We start from the raw sequence: 15044 nt of genomic DNA, 5'->3' as shown, positions 1-15044 counted from the left end.
ATCTGGACAAACACTGTCGGGTTCTTCAAGCACCAAAACTAAAGCAACCCTGAACGTGGACCCTGCCGGAGACTGGTGGCCATTCGTCTGCTCTCATGTAAATCAGGTTGAAAACCAGCCCGGATCACCATTTTAACTTTAAAGTCATTAATCTGGGAGATGTCTTAAAAAACAGGATAGATTTTAAATACAAAAAATGACTTGTAAAGTAAGAAAGTAAAAAAGGTAAAAAGCAGGAAATGGTTGAAGGAATTAGCTCCCACCATATCTGATAGGCTGAACCAGTTGATGTTTGCTGGGTTTTTCATGTCTTTGTCTTGTTTCCAGTCTCGTGTTGTCCCTCAGTGTCAGCCTTCTGCAACGCTAAACGCTGATCCTGGATCTGAAACCTACGTGACCAGGAGGACGTTCATGTCTAGACACATCAGCATTTAATATAAGCACACCCTGAATCTGTAGAACTGTACCGACGCTCTAAGTTTCTGATGGAGTTTTAACCAGAACCAAGAGATCTGAACATACCAGTTTATCACCTTTAAGCTGGTTTCCAGTTGCCAATTTATTCCAGTCACAGAATAGATTTTAAGTTCCTGATCCCAGTCTAGAAATCCCCGAATCCATCTGTGATATGTCAGAGAATATAAACCTAGCAAGGTTCTTAGATCCAAGGTCAGCTAGTATATATATATATATATGTATGTATATATATATATATATACATATGTATATATATATATATATATATGTATATATATATATATGAATGAAAGAAACATTTTCATTTAGAATTTATTTATATTTAATTTAATTTGTATTTACTTCCCTCATCTCCTCATTCATTAAAACTTCCAGAACAGCTCATATCTATAAAACCAGCAAACATTTAGTTCCACGTATCTGGAAGGGAAAAATCCAGTATTCCACACGATGATCAGAGGAACGTTTCCAGATCTAGAAGTTATTTTAAATGTACATGTACATTTCCACACGTGTGTAGTAATCCTGACCACCCGAACTGACTCAACTCATCATACAAACTGAAGTCACGTCTATGAAGTCAGAAAGGAAAAAGATGGACGAAGTTCTCTGCAGGTAACCAGTGATGGCTCAAATCCCACGTTGTGAAATTCTTTACAGACACATGTAACATCAGTCATCTCATGTGTGCCTTGTATTGTTGTCATAGCAACATATTTGACCTCTTTCATAGGCCGGCTGGTCTATTCCTTTTTTTTTCTCAATTTGGAATTTTTGGGTGAATAAAATCCCAGTTTTACTTCCTGTGTCCTCGTTGCCTGACTGCTTCTGACGTGTCTTCATAGGATTTTAATAGCCTTTCTGTATTTCTTTTTTCTTTCTGTGATGTAAAGCTCATAAACTGATTTTATCAATGAAATCTGCCGAATAAATAAACCTGTCTTGGTCTTCTGTCATTAGTCTGTCTTCTTTTTGTCTCCTGTCTATAAATAATATAAAACATGTTTATGTCATTGTGGTCCATACTTTAAAATAATGTTTTTATAGAATCTGAATTCATTTCCTTAATAAACAAAAATGCATATCATCTTAATTTAATAAAACTATTAACATTCCAGTTATAAATGATGTTTTAATCACTTATTGTAAGTCAAACTGAATAAATATACAGTTTCTTCTCTTTATCAGACAAATGTTTGATTTTGAGCAGCATGAACTCACCTGTAAGCTTTTATAAGCTACTATTACTCATTAGAATACATTACAATCTCTTAACTCAGAGCTTCCTGCAGATCCATCCTGGTAAATCTGAAACTTACGTGTTGACATCTCATGCTAGTTTTAACTGGCAGGTTTTATGGTTGCCCGTGGAAACGCCTCCTCTTCTCTCTGAAAATAAGAGCGTGTGTTCCTGTGTGTCCTCGGGTTGGTCGGTTACTGTGAATGAGACCTTTTCAGTCATTGGGCCACGTTAACGGGAGCAGTTTGCTTCAGAGCACGCCGTCCACCAGCACATACAGACAATATGCCTTAATGCTGGTTAAACCAGGACCAAGCTAAACACATCTAACAATGAAGGAAGTCCTGCTGCGTGTCAGATGAACTTCATCCTGCTGCTCCCTGGCTTTCTGCAGCATCTTGTGGTTGGAGGGAGGAACTGCAGAAATCACAGTCACAAACAACAAGCTGCATTTCATCAGCAGAATTAGATAAATCATCCCAGAACAACCGAAATATGAAGCAGGTTACTGAGTCTTAAAGATGTGAGTTAAATTACCCAGAGCAACAAAAACATGTTTACAGAAGAAAAAACAAGAAAAAACTGCGTGCACTTCTTCCTGTCACCACTTCAGATGTACATAAATAACCAAAGAGGTGAAATCAAATGAAATCTGGTGATTTTTTTGTATTTTTCTTTAAAAAGAGGAGACGTATGTGGCGAGCGGAGGCCTGCTCTGATTCATCAGCGACCTGTCTCTGCATGTTTACCTTCACACGGCCATATAAATGACTTCTCTGCTGCTAATTGCTGCTGCATGTTTTTCTCTTGGCTGGTTTTGTGTTTCTCCAATCAGAGCTCTGACATCCTGCATGGAGCCGGTTTGTTTTTCCAGGACCGGCGGCATCATTTATAACCCGAGACCCTACCAGCCTCAGCTATGACTGTTTATTACATGTCGTTTGTGCATTTTAAAGCCAGACTGAGATACACATCACATCTCTGGACCCTAATTGGACCTTTCTCCACTAATGACCAGTAAAATCCACTGAAATCCATTTACGGTGCAGGGGGAAGTCCACATGGGAAATCTCTGGCTTTCATTGGAAGCGTTTCTTTAATATTTAGTAATTTATCTTGTGGAACTTTATCCAGATGTTGGCACCAGAAGGCCGCCAGCTTGCTCCAGCCTGGACCCGGCTTATGTTTGTTTAGTTTGGATTGAATTGGGCCGGAGCGGAGCAGAGCAGGCCATGTGTCGGGTTTCTCTTCTCACTGAATGATGGAGGTTCATGGAGGAGGAACAGGTTCTGGGCTCCCTGACTGGGCTGGATTGATATGAAGGGTTTGGGTCACGATGTGGACAAAGAGAAGCTTCTGGAAGTCAGGAGCTTTCTCTGTGGATATTTTCAGGTTTCTGGAGCTTTCTTAACAGACTGGTACACTTTGCTGCAGAGGTTTGCAGGGTTTTCTGGAGTCATTTGCAGAATTTAGTGGGTTTTTGTACATTTTTAACTATAAAACAACATCTTGTGTTAATTGAGTGAATAAATACACTTCAGAAACTCTTTCAGTGGAGACATCTGCTGGTCTCTGGAGATATTCAGGTTTTTGTGAAGTCTCTGGAGGTTTGTGGAAGGCTGCAGCCTCCTTATGGTGTCAGAGGCGCAGTGTTTTACATGGTGCTAATTCATTTTTACAGCCAGGACTCCAGCTGGAAACGCATGGAAAAATATAAATAATTTCTTTCCATGTCAAAAGAAAGGTGAGGGTTTGCTGGTCCAACATTTAGCTTAATGTCACTTCTCTGTGAGCTCATGACTGCTGCTGAGACATGAAAATTATTCATATATATATATATATATATATATATATACAAAAAATACAATAAAATATAGAAAAAATGTATTTCAGTAAGTTATTTAAATTAAATAATTAATACACAAATAATTGTAAATAAAACAGTAATAAAAAGATAAATAAGATTAATTAGATAAATAAATCAATCAATAAATAAATAAAACCAAAAAAAGGCCAGAAGTGTTTTGTAAGAAATGTGGAATTAAGATATTTAAACAGTCTTTTTCTATTTTAATGTCAAATCTCTGATTAATTTTTCACTTTTTCCTTTGAAAACAGTTTAAATCAGAAAACTGTTTAATTTCAAAACAATCTCTCACTTTCACACACGTCATTGTTTTTAGTGGTCTCTCTATCATTTTATCCCAACCCCCTCTCTCTCTCTCTCTTGCTCGCTCTCTCTCTCGCCCTCTCTCTCTCTCTCTCTCTCTTGCTTGCTCTCTCTCTGTCTCTCTCTCGCTCTGTGAACCAGCCCACAATGAGTGACATCACATTTTAATTAACCAATCACAGGAAGCCCATTCCATCACTGTCACCACCATAACCAATCAGCTGCACAACTTTGCTTTTCTCTCTCTCTCTCTCTCTCTCTCACTCTCTCTCTCTTTCTCTCTCTCTCTCTCTCTCCAGCAGAAGTCAACCTGACTCTTCTCCGCCTCCATATAAAAGCTGACTTCCTGTCTAAGACTCAGAGAAACATTTGGGAATAAAATCTGAATTTACAGATTCAGACACATCGAAGGTTCTCTCTCTCTCTCTCTTTTCTCTCCTCTTCTCTATCTCTCTCTCACTCTGGTTCTGATAAAGGTTTTCATTTTCTAGTATTCTATTCTATTCTATTCTATTCTATTCTATTCTACAGTCATTTAGCTGACACTTTTCTCCAAAGCGACTTACATCTGAGAGGAAGAACAACACAAGCAGAAACCCACCAGGAGGGGGCGTCATCATTAAGTGGTAGTCAGACTGCTGGGAGTCCATCTCTGAATCAAGTTTCAAGCCGTTCCACTAACACATTTCAATTCAAGAGAGGCTTACTTAGCCTGGCTATGTGGGAGGTCCTGAGGAATGTAGGAAGCCCTGACGAGTGGATGGTGGAAAAGAGGAGCTGCAGGAAAAGAGAGCAAACCGAGAGCTTCATTTTCTCAGCAGCTGAACAAAGAATGCTGATGGACATCAGTGACGTGCGGTGGGTTCATGGCTGATGAGGCACCGACTCCTCTGGAGTGAGATTTACATTGTAAGAACTGAAAATAGCTTCTTATTTCACTATTCATCCAACAGCATGCAACTACGCCCCCTTGAGGTGAGGTAGAGTACTGCCTGCCTCACCTGCTGACTTTTCTCTGCACTTTATTGTAGATCAGCAGGAATAATTCTCTCACACACACATTAAAGACATTACACAGACTGTGGAGAGTCATGGTGTATTACAAATATTTCTATAAAGGTCATATTAGCGATATGCTGAGGAACAGAAATGTGTCATGCAACCCAGTTTGTATTGGATCAACAGTTAGAGGAGGCCCAGCTCGCCACTGCCTCACCCAGGATTTCTGCCCTGGATTTCGGGAAATCCTCAAATTCTGCAATTTTTGTGTAGATTCCTGCTGAAAATGCATTTTAACAGATCAGTGGAAAATATTAATATTTATTTTAGTTTTTTTTTTTTTTTTTTTTCTTTTTTATCAAGACGTCTCTCCTGACCGCACATCACTGCTGTCAGTTGTTGATTTCACCGTCCTGGTTTATTTCTGGTCTCCTCTTGTTATAAATCTGTTTACATAAAGCATTTGAATTGTCTCTGTATGTACTGGCCCTGCTCAGTTTATTAATAACCCAGTAATAAATTTACATCATCATATTTTGTGAATATATTATTGTGTGTGTGCGCGTGCATGTGTGTGTGCGACCTAAAAGCGTACCTGCAGCGGGTGGAAATAACTTACCAGAACATATTTCAGAGTGGGAGGAAGACTTTGAAGAAATGTGTTTGTTCTGAATGTGTTGAGCTGTAAATATGTTCCACTGTAGATACCAAGACAACATCAGAGACCACTGCTACTGGTGGGGTCCTCCCCCTGAAAACTCGTGGAACTGGTGGCCTGAATGAGCTTTGAATTAAGTGTGCGCCCTCTGCAGGGACATTAATAAAAGGTAGCAGGTGGTTACCAAAAAGGAACCCTGTCTCTATCTATCTATATCTTTCTCCATCCATCTCTTTGGATTAGCTTTCTCTCCCTCTCTCTTTAAATACCCTCTGCCTGTATGGACGAGGCTCAGCTGATCCCAGTTTTACTGTTAACCAACCAGAGAAACTGGAGGGCGGACGTTCATCTTTAGTTACATTGGCACTGACAGATTTATTGATTATTTAAGACAAAGTAGTGATAAGTGTTTTTTATTTATTTATTTATTTATTTTTTACTTTTATACTAGAATGAATGGTGGGAGCGCAGAATTCTAGGTGGAACTTTCTTTTGGGAGTGTGTATCAGACCTTTGAGACACAGCTAAGCTAAGCTTGAACGTTAGCCTGCCCCCGAGCAGGCTAGTTCTGGTGCATAAGTTACCATGGTTAGTTAGCGGGCATTCAGATGAGCCACGTTGATGGAATGAAACTCTGGCTAAAATGAGCCAGATTTATCAAGATAAGCCCGGCTTTCCCTTAATCCAGCTTCGTGGAATACCCCCCAGGTGGACTATGAAGGTAATCTAAATCTAATCTAATGTGCTAAAATGAACAAACTTGTAGATTTGATGTGAAAACTTGTAGAATACAGTGTGATAACTTGCGAAACAAGATTTTCAAAATTTTCTGCTGTAAAGAAAACTCACACACTCGTGAACTGAATTTGAAGTTACAGAGCAAAATAGCCCACCTGACAAATAATCTTCCATAGTTTACTTGTAATTATTATATTTTTTTCTGGAAGTGTTAGTTTTGCGTTACAACCTCTACTTAGTGATTACAACTTCCTGAATCTGCTGCTGCAGGTCAAAAATGTGCTCTCACGCGTCACAGCGTGATTAAACTGTGGCCTGATTTTAGCTCATTCCTTGTGAGATATTTGTGCAAAAACCAACTTGTGGTCTGAAGTGACCAACTCTCTGACCATGCTGGACCTCTTGTCAGCTATGGCGAAAATGAGCTGGGTAAGTTACTTCTGGAAAAAAAAACCTAGTAATGACTCATCCGTTGTGTGTTTTGGGAGTAGATAAACACATGCAAACAAAAAGTTTTGAGAATTACTTTGAGCTCAGGTGACTACCACTCTGGCTCTTACGGAAGTTGACGGCTAGCTAGCTAGCATAGATACATTAGCAGTCAGAGGAAGACAGACCAGCCTGCATGGTTCCCACACTTCACATTTAACACACTGGTTGTAGCAAGAATTCTCAGTAGATGAGCACCAGTGATCGGTTGTTGTGTTAAAACTGGATTAAATATTGAACATTGGTTTAACACCATAGATATTATACTTTTTTTATAACCCTTTAATTGAAAAGGCATTCCCATATAAAGATGTAAAGCCTGATTTGTTGTACATTCATGCATTCATTCATTCCACCACTGGGACACCACGTTGTGGTGGGAGCACTAGGCATCTTTCACTGGCAGAGCATAACTGTTCCTGGTTTTGATCCAGTCTGTTGGTTTCCTTAGCTAGGTAATTATTGAGAGGGACACTAATTTTCTTCTCTTCCCGTAAGAAAAATAAGGAAACTTTGAGAATTTCAGAGTGAGAACTCAGAATTAAATCCCTAGAGAATGCTTACCATGTCTCCACAGAAGGACACATACTGAACCATATAAGGAAAGCTCAACTTGAACTTAATTAAATAATAGATAAAAAAAAAAAACACAATTCTTGGTGCAAAGACTTTGCTTGAAGAACTTTGAACATGGAAATAAATCTGGAAGGTTCCTTGCAAATCAGTCAAAAACCAACAAGGAGAAAACAACCATCTCCTCTGTCAAAGATCCAGAAGGAAACATCAGCCACAACCCTGACAAGATAAATAACACGTCTACAGAATTCTATAAAACTTTATATAAATCACAATTAAACACAGCAGATGCTAATATTTCTCTACTATTAAACCCAGGAAAAGACCCTACACTTCCGTCCAGTTACCGTCCAATTTCATTAATACACATAGATCTTAAAATAATCAGCAAAACACTTGCCAAAAGGATTGAAAAAAATAACCCCTCTAATAATACATCCTGACCAAACAGGCTTTATTAAAGGTAGACATTCCTCTACTAACATGCACATTAATTAACATCTTAGATTATTCTACTCTACATAATCTGGAATCCACAGTCATTTCTTTAGATGGAGAAAAAGCATTTGATTTAACTGGAAATTTTTATTTACAACATTAAACAAATTTGTGTTTGGGTCATCTTTTATAGACTGGATATAAATATTATATAACAACCCAAATGCATGTGTGAAGACCAATGATCAAACTTCTCCAAGCCTCTGTTTACGGAGAGGCACCAGACAGGGCTGCCCGCTTTTTCCTTCACTTTCTGCTACTTTTATTGAACCCCTAGCTGCTGCCATAAGAGAAAATGAAGAAATTAAAGGAATCCATGCCAAAAATATAGAACACAAGATAAGTCTTTATGCTGATGACGTATTACTTTTCCTCCAGAACTCACCGACATCTTTCCCCCAGACAATCACACTTATTAACACATTCTCATCAAAATCTGACTACTCTATTAACTGGTCTAAGACTATTATTATGCCCATTAACTGTGACATACAAAACATACCTAATGCTACAATACAGTCTGGAAACATTAGGCATAGGGGGGCATAAACATTTCCCCCAGGTTATCAGAACTAACAAAGCTAAATTATGTCCATCTACTTAAAACTATAGAGGATGATCTCTCACGGTGGAGGTGCTTACCCATATCACTCATGGGGAGGGTTGCCACAGTTAAAATGATGGTTCTATCTAAGGTCAACTACCTTGGAGAAGGTGTTCTACCGTGTCTCCCGGGGACTCCTGTCAGGGGTACTCCGGGGGTATGGAATGCTGAACCTGTACCACCGGTGTCAGAGCATTGCTGGCAGTAAATCAGATTTGTTTCCAGTGAGGGTTGGACTCCGCCAAGGCTGCCCTTTGTACTGATTCTGTTCATAACTTTAATGTAGCAGCTGGTTGTCTGGTGTTAGGTTGGATCTAAGCTTGTTGCTTCTATCTATTGGATCTTTGTCTCCTATTTTCTACTTTCCTTTTTGCTTCTCTTCATTATTTCAGCAAGATCATCATTCTGCTGGACAGGAGAAGGTAGAAAAAATAAAAAGCTTGGTAATTTTGAACTGGTTTATATGAACACAGCTATTATAAACTGGATTAATGTGGATCACATAATAGATTGAAACTGGACTATAATGAATTGGACTGTGTTTATAAAAGTGACTTGTAATGACTTTGTTTTCTATAAACAGAAGTTTATAAACTAGCTATCAGAGATGAAATGTAAATATAAAACCAGAATGAGGACCCCACTGAGTGCCTTCTGATCAACATCTTTCTTTTCCACACCTGTCATGTAGGGGATGGTTACTTTTCCAACAAAACTGGAAATCAGTGTTATTTTAACAGACGTTCCAGTTTCAGGCTGTCACACAGTGGCGTGCACAGACGTTTTGAAGGGCAGGGGCGCGTGGAACCGCCACCTATGTTTGATTACAGTGTGAAAAACAAAAATCAACAACAAAAAAAAAAACACTGACACTGCTCTCCCTATCTTCCTCATCCTCCATGCTGGTAGATGGTCTACTGTGGGACAGTAAAGAGAACAGAGTGATGCATCTTTGAATAATACTGCTTAGTAACAAGAGTCAATGCATTACACCACTAAGACTAACACCAGTCTGCAACCACCATAGTCTGACTTCAATGCCTCACCACTAGCTGTGTTCTGCAGACAAATTCTAACTGTTTATTTATGATGGTCAATATTTCACTATTAGCCTACAATGCTAAATACAAGACAACTGGGAATTCTGTAAGACCTAACATGGAAACAACTTACTTTTGTGGTGCTACAAAACAATGTACTGGGCTAATATAGCTTGTACCAGATTTGGCTGCCAAACCACATTGTGGACATTTTTACATTCATTTTTAAAAACCTGAGGTCCCCCAATCATTGTAAAGTGTCTAGAAAAGCACTATAGAAATGTAAGGAATTATTATTTATTATTAATTATTAAAAAGGCCTTAAACTGTTAACATGAACGCTGTGCGATGTGGTTTATGAATACGTCATGAAAACTACACGGAAGAAAAAGCCAATCATACTCGTGTTTGTAGTGACCACTTAGCCTAACATTTGGCAAGGTACCACTGATTATGGCTAGTTCCAAGCTCATTAAGAGGGCAGTCTTTGTGTTTAAAAGATGGCCGGAGCCTCTGTGACGTCACCCGTAGGTTTCTGAAGAGCAAATGTGAAGCTCATTGGGCGGTTGTTACCATCGCCATCTTAGCAGTGTCACACTTGTCGTCGCTCCTGGAAAATCCAAAAATGGGCAAAGTGGCAGAGCTGAGAGGGGGGCTGTGAGCGTAGGGGTGGATGATTGACGTCTATCAAATTCCGAGCTGCCTGTAGCTAAGAGCTAACTGAGCCAACTTGGATTGAAAGTGAGCTAACCGGCTGATGAAGGTAGGCAGGCTAAAACTAAAGTGCACTGTTAGCCGGCTAAAAACCACGTTTGTGCTGCACTCTCCCTTCTTGCCACAGATATTGGATACATGTCAGTCAAAAGGGCATGCCCCTAATCATGTCGAATTTCAAGATTAAATAACATCAAAACAGATAAGTTAGAAAAAAATTTACCCCCTTGCAGTTTTCATGAAGATAAACTTGACCTATTATTCCTAAAATGGATTTTTGTACCAGGCTTTAAACATGTTATTTTTTTTTTGTTTTTTTTTTTGGTGTGAACTTGGTCTTTTTAACATGGAAGTCTATGGGGATTTGCTCTGTTTTGGAGCCAGCCCCTAGTGGATGAGGGCTGAACTGCTATTTTTTGCACTTTCGCATAAGCTTCACATTTCACCGCCGGAAGTTGCCGCTTGTGGCAGTCGGCTAATTCAGACTCAACTGTTCAGGCTGTAATGAGACAGACAGGCTACTTTACAACAGGGACGAATAGTTTGGTATCAGGCTTAGTTTAGTAGCAAAAGGTGCCCTCGAAATAGTTCAGCGTTACCTGAGTAGTGGCAGGTGGAGCGGTGGGAAGTAACTTCTCGGACGGTCCAGCTGCTGCAATGCACAATGCTTACAATGTGCCTTGTTGGTTCCTGCTTTGCGTGATCACGTTGCTAAAAAAAACGATGGGAAAGAAACAGGCATATGCGCATGTGTGTGTAAGGGGTGTGTGATCGCCTCAACATAGTGGGCCACATACAGTATATAAAAAAATAATAATTCTGATAAAAAGGGCACTTTTTCAGCCCTGACTGCAAGGGCAAGTGCTTCAACATCACCAAGGCTCTATCTGTGCACAACAGTGCTGTCACAGACCCGTCCAGGTCCCTGTCTGTTGGAGCGTCTCAATTCAGGAAGGACATACAGGACAATAAAAAAATCTTCTTTAAACCCAAAGAAAGAAACAGTTGTTAAATATTAATGCACTAAGGCTGCTAGTGGTTGTGTGTATTTTCTATCTGCTCTTATCCTACAATAAGGTGAGATATATTTGATGAGCCCATTGAGTTATTTATTTATGCTAACCGGTTTGTTAGCAGAGTAATCCAAACTAATGTACAACAGATTTTACATCTGTGGTTGGTTCATTTTAAATTACATAACATAGTTACAGATATGAAGAAATAGTAAAAGGCAGCAACACATAGCAAGAATCCCAATAAAATTGTAAATTACATCAAAATGATTAAAAGCAAGATAAATTAAAAAGTTACTGTGCAGATTTCATGCATAGGTGCATGAGAAAAGAAACGTTTTTAACCTGGATTTAAAAATGTCTACATTTGGTGAAAATTTAATCTCCACTGGCAGTTTGTTCCACTTGTTTGCAGCATAACAGCTAAATGCTGCTTCTCCATGTTTAGTCTGGACTCTGGTCTGGACTCTGGTCTGGACTAGTTGACCAGAGTCTTTGGATCTAAGAGCTCTGCTAGGTTTATATTCTCTGAACATATCACAGATGTATTCTGGGCCTAAACCGTTCTGGGATGTAAACCATCAGCAGGGGTTTAAAATCTAGTCTGTGACTGACTGGAAACTAGTGTTAAGATTTTAAAACTGGTGTGATGTGTTCAGATCTCTTAGTCCTGGTTAAAACTCCAGCAGCATAATTTTGGATGATCTGCAGATGTTTAATGCTCTTTTTAGGAAGTCCTGTTAAAAGACCATTACAGTATTCCAGCCTACTGGAGATGAATGCATGGATGAGTTTCTCTTGGTCTTTCTGGGAGACTAAACTTTTAATTCTGTTGATGTTTCTGAGCTGGTAAAAAGCTTCTTAGTGAAGCATGGTTGTGGCTGCTGAAAGTCAGGTCTGAGTCCATCGACACTCCAAGGTTACCAACTTGGTTGGTGATTTTAAGAGCCCGAGTCTCCAGGTGTTTGCCAATGCTGACCCTCTTCTCTTTGCTACCAAACACAATAATCTCAGTTTTGTCTTCATTTAATTGTAGAGGTGTTTTTTTGCTCCAGACACTGACACAGTAAGTCTGTTGGGCTGCACTTGTCTGGTTACAGAGACACATAAAATTGTGTATCATCTGCATAAATTTGATAATTAATGCTATAGTTCTGTAATATTTGACCCAAAGGGAGCATATACAAGTTAAACAGAAGAGGTCCAAGAACTGACCCCTGGGGGACTCCACAAGTCATGGCCACTCGCTCGGATTCATAGTTGCCGATCGTAACAAAATAACTCCAGCCTTCTAAATAGGACCTGAACCAGTTAAGGACAGCTCCAGAAAGTCCAACCCAGTTTTCCAGCCTGTGCAACAGGATTCTGTGATCTACAGTATCAAATGGAGCACTGAGATCCAACAGAACCAGGACTGATACTAGACCAGAATCAGAATTTAACCTAATGTCATTTAACACTTTTTTTTCATCAAGATTTCGACTTCATTCATTTAAAAAGTCATTAAGCTGGTGAAATACAACTTTCTCAATAATCTTGGAAATAAAAGAGAGGTTAGAGACAGGTCTATAGTTGTTCATTATAGAGGCGTTTAGAGTCCTTTTCTTTAGGAGGCTTAATAGCAGCTATCTTTAGTGACTTGGGAAAAATGCCTGATGCCAGTGAGCTGTTAACTATCAGTAGGAGATCACTTTCTACTGAGGTAAAAACTGTTTTTAAAAGTCGGATGGTATCATGTCCAGAGTGCATGTTGTTGATTTCAAATGCCAAATGATTTCTTTTAGGGTTTTTAAATCGACCATATTAAATCGTGACATAACATCAGAATTATTTCCGGGTTTTAGACACAGACTATTTTTCTTGTTTGACTGTGTGGAATTAATATTTTGCCAAATTGTTTTAATTTTTTTACTAAAAAAGTTGGCAAATTGGTTGCATTTCTCAGTGGAAAGGAGCTCTGGGCTTATCTGTATAGGAGGATTAGTAAGTTTTTCAATCATAACAAACAGAGTGTGAGAATTGTTGACGTTCTTGTTAATCATTTCAGATAAATGCAGCTCTCTGGCCTTGCACAGCTCATTGTTATAGTTACGCAGGCTTTGTTTGTAAAGCTCATAGTGATTTTGAAGTTTATTTTTCCACCATTTCCGCTCAGTTTTTCTGCTTTCTCTTTTTAGGCTGGTAACCACAGTGGTGTTTCTCCATGGTGTTTTCTGTTTGCTCAAGTTGCTCTTGATTCTTATCGGTGCAACAGCATCCATTATATTCAAGACTTTCAGAATGAAATGATCCAGGAGTCCATCAACTGACTCTGCACTGGTTGTTGGTAACATGGCTATGGCCTCCACAAACTTAACACTTGTTCTTTCATTAATGTACCTCTTCCTGACCAAGGAGCAGGTTGGTTGGACATTCTGAGTGATCAGTAAATCAAACAAAATACAAAAATGGTCAGAGAAGGCCAAGTCAGAGACCGCAACAGAAGAAATATCAACACCCTGAAATAACCAGGTCCAGAATGTGACCTCGAATGTGGGTCAGTTCTTTTACATGTTGCCACAAACCAAACATCCAATATGGAAGAAAATTCCTTGACATTACCATCCGTCATGTTATCTATGTGGATGTTAAAATCCCCAGTTAAGATGAAATGGTTAAAATCAGTAGAGATAACCGACAATAATTCAGAAAATTCATCAATAAAATTTACACAGTGTCCTGGACGTCTGTAGATGATTAGAAATAGGATTTTAGGAATGCCTTTTAAAATAAAACTGTTTCATTAAGAACTGTAGCACTTGTGTCTTCTGTTAACCATGTTTCTGTCAGAAAAAGAAAATCTAAACTATGAGAAATGATGAAGTCATTAACTAACAGTGACTTGTTGGACAGAGATCTAACATTAAATACAGCAGCTGTAGATGGTGGTCTCTGGGGTCCAGACCGGGCTAGAGACATCCTTTGAAGACCTTGGGTGATGTAGAGAAGAGGGTCTGGTGAGGGGGGAGAGCTGGGAGTTGATCGTCTCTCTGCTGTGTCCTTCGCTCTTATCTGTACATCATGTTTGGGTTTGCCGTCCCAACAGCATAACATAGGTGTACACCAAATAATATGCATCCAGTTAGATTTGGATGCACACCATCAGAAGATGAAAAAGGAAGGAGAAAAGAAGATGATGATGAAGAAGAGGAAGAAAAGAAGAAGAAAAGGAAGAGTTCTGATTAAATGTGACGTTCTTTAAGTTTGTCAAACAGCTGATAAATGATGACTTCAAATTAACATCCTGATACATTTAATTTTTTACAAGGTGATGTCTCTGGAGGAAAAACCTCCATCAGGACAAGTACCAGGAAAGAAAACCTCCATCAGAACCAGAACCAGGATGGAAAACCTCCGTCAAAACCAGGATGAGGAAGAAAAACCTCCATCAGGACCAGAACCAGGAAAGAAAACCTCCATCAGGACCAGAACTAGGATAGAAAACATCCCTCAAAACCAGAACCAGGAAGGAAAACCTCCGTCAAAACCAGGATGAGGAAGAAAAACCTCCATCAGAACCAGAACCAGGATAGAAAACATTCATCAGAACCAGAGCCAGGAAAAAAAAACCTCCATCAGAACCAGAACCAGGACAGAAAACCTTCATCAGAACCAGAGCCAGGACAGAAAACCTTCATCAGAACCAGAACCAGGACAGAAAACCTTCATCAGAACCAGAGCCAAAGACAGAAAACCTTCATCAGAACCAGAACCAGGACAGAAAACCTTCATCAAAACCAGCACCAGGACAGAAAACCTCCATCAGAACCAGAACCAGGAAGAAAAACC

Source organism: Melanotaenia boesemani, chromosome 2, assembly GCF_017639745.1.
Source record: "Melanotaenia boesemani isolate fMelBoe1 chromosome 2, fMelBoe1.pri, whole genome shotgun sequence".
Classification (NCBI taxonomy): domain Eukaryota; kingdom Metazoa; phylum Chordata; class Actinopteri; order Atheriniformes; family Melanotaeniidae; genus Melanotaenia; species Melanotaenia boesemani.
The sequence above is the reverse complement of the archived record's forward strand: the minus strand, read 5'-3'. Positions refer to the sequence as shown.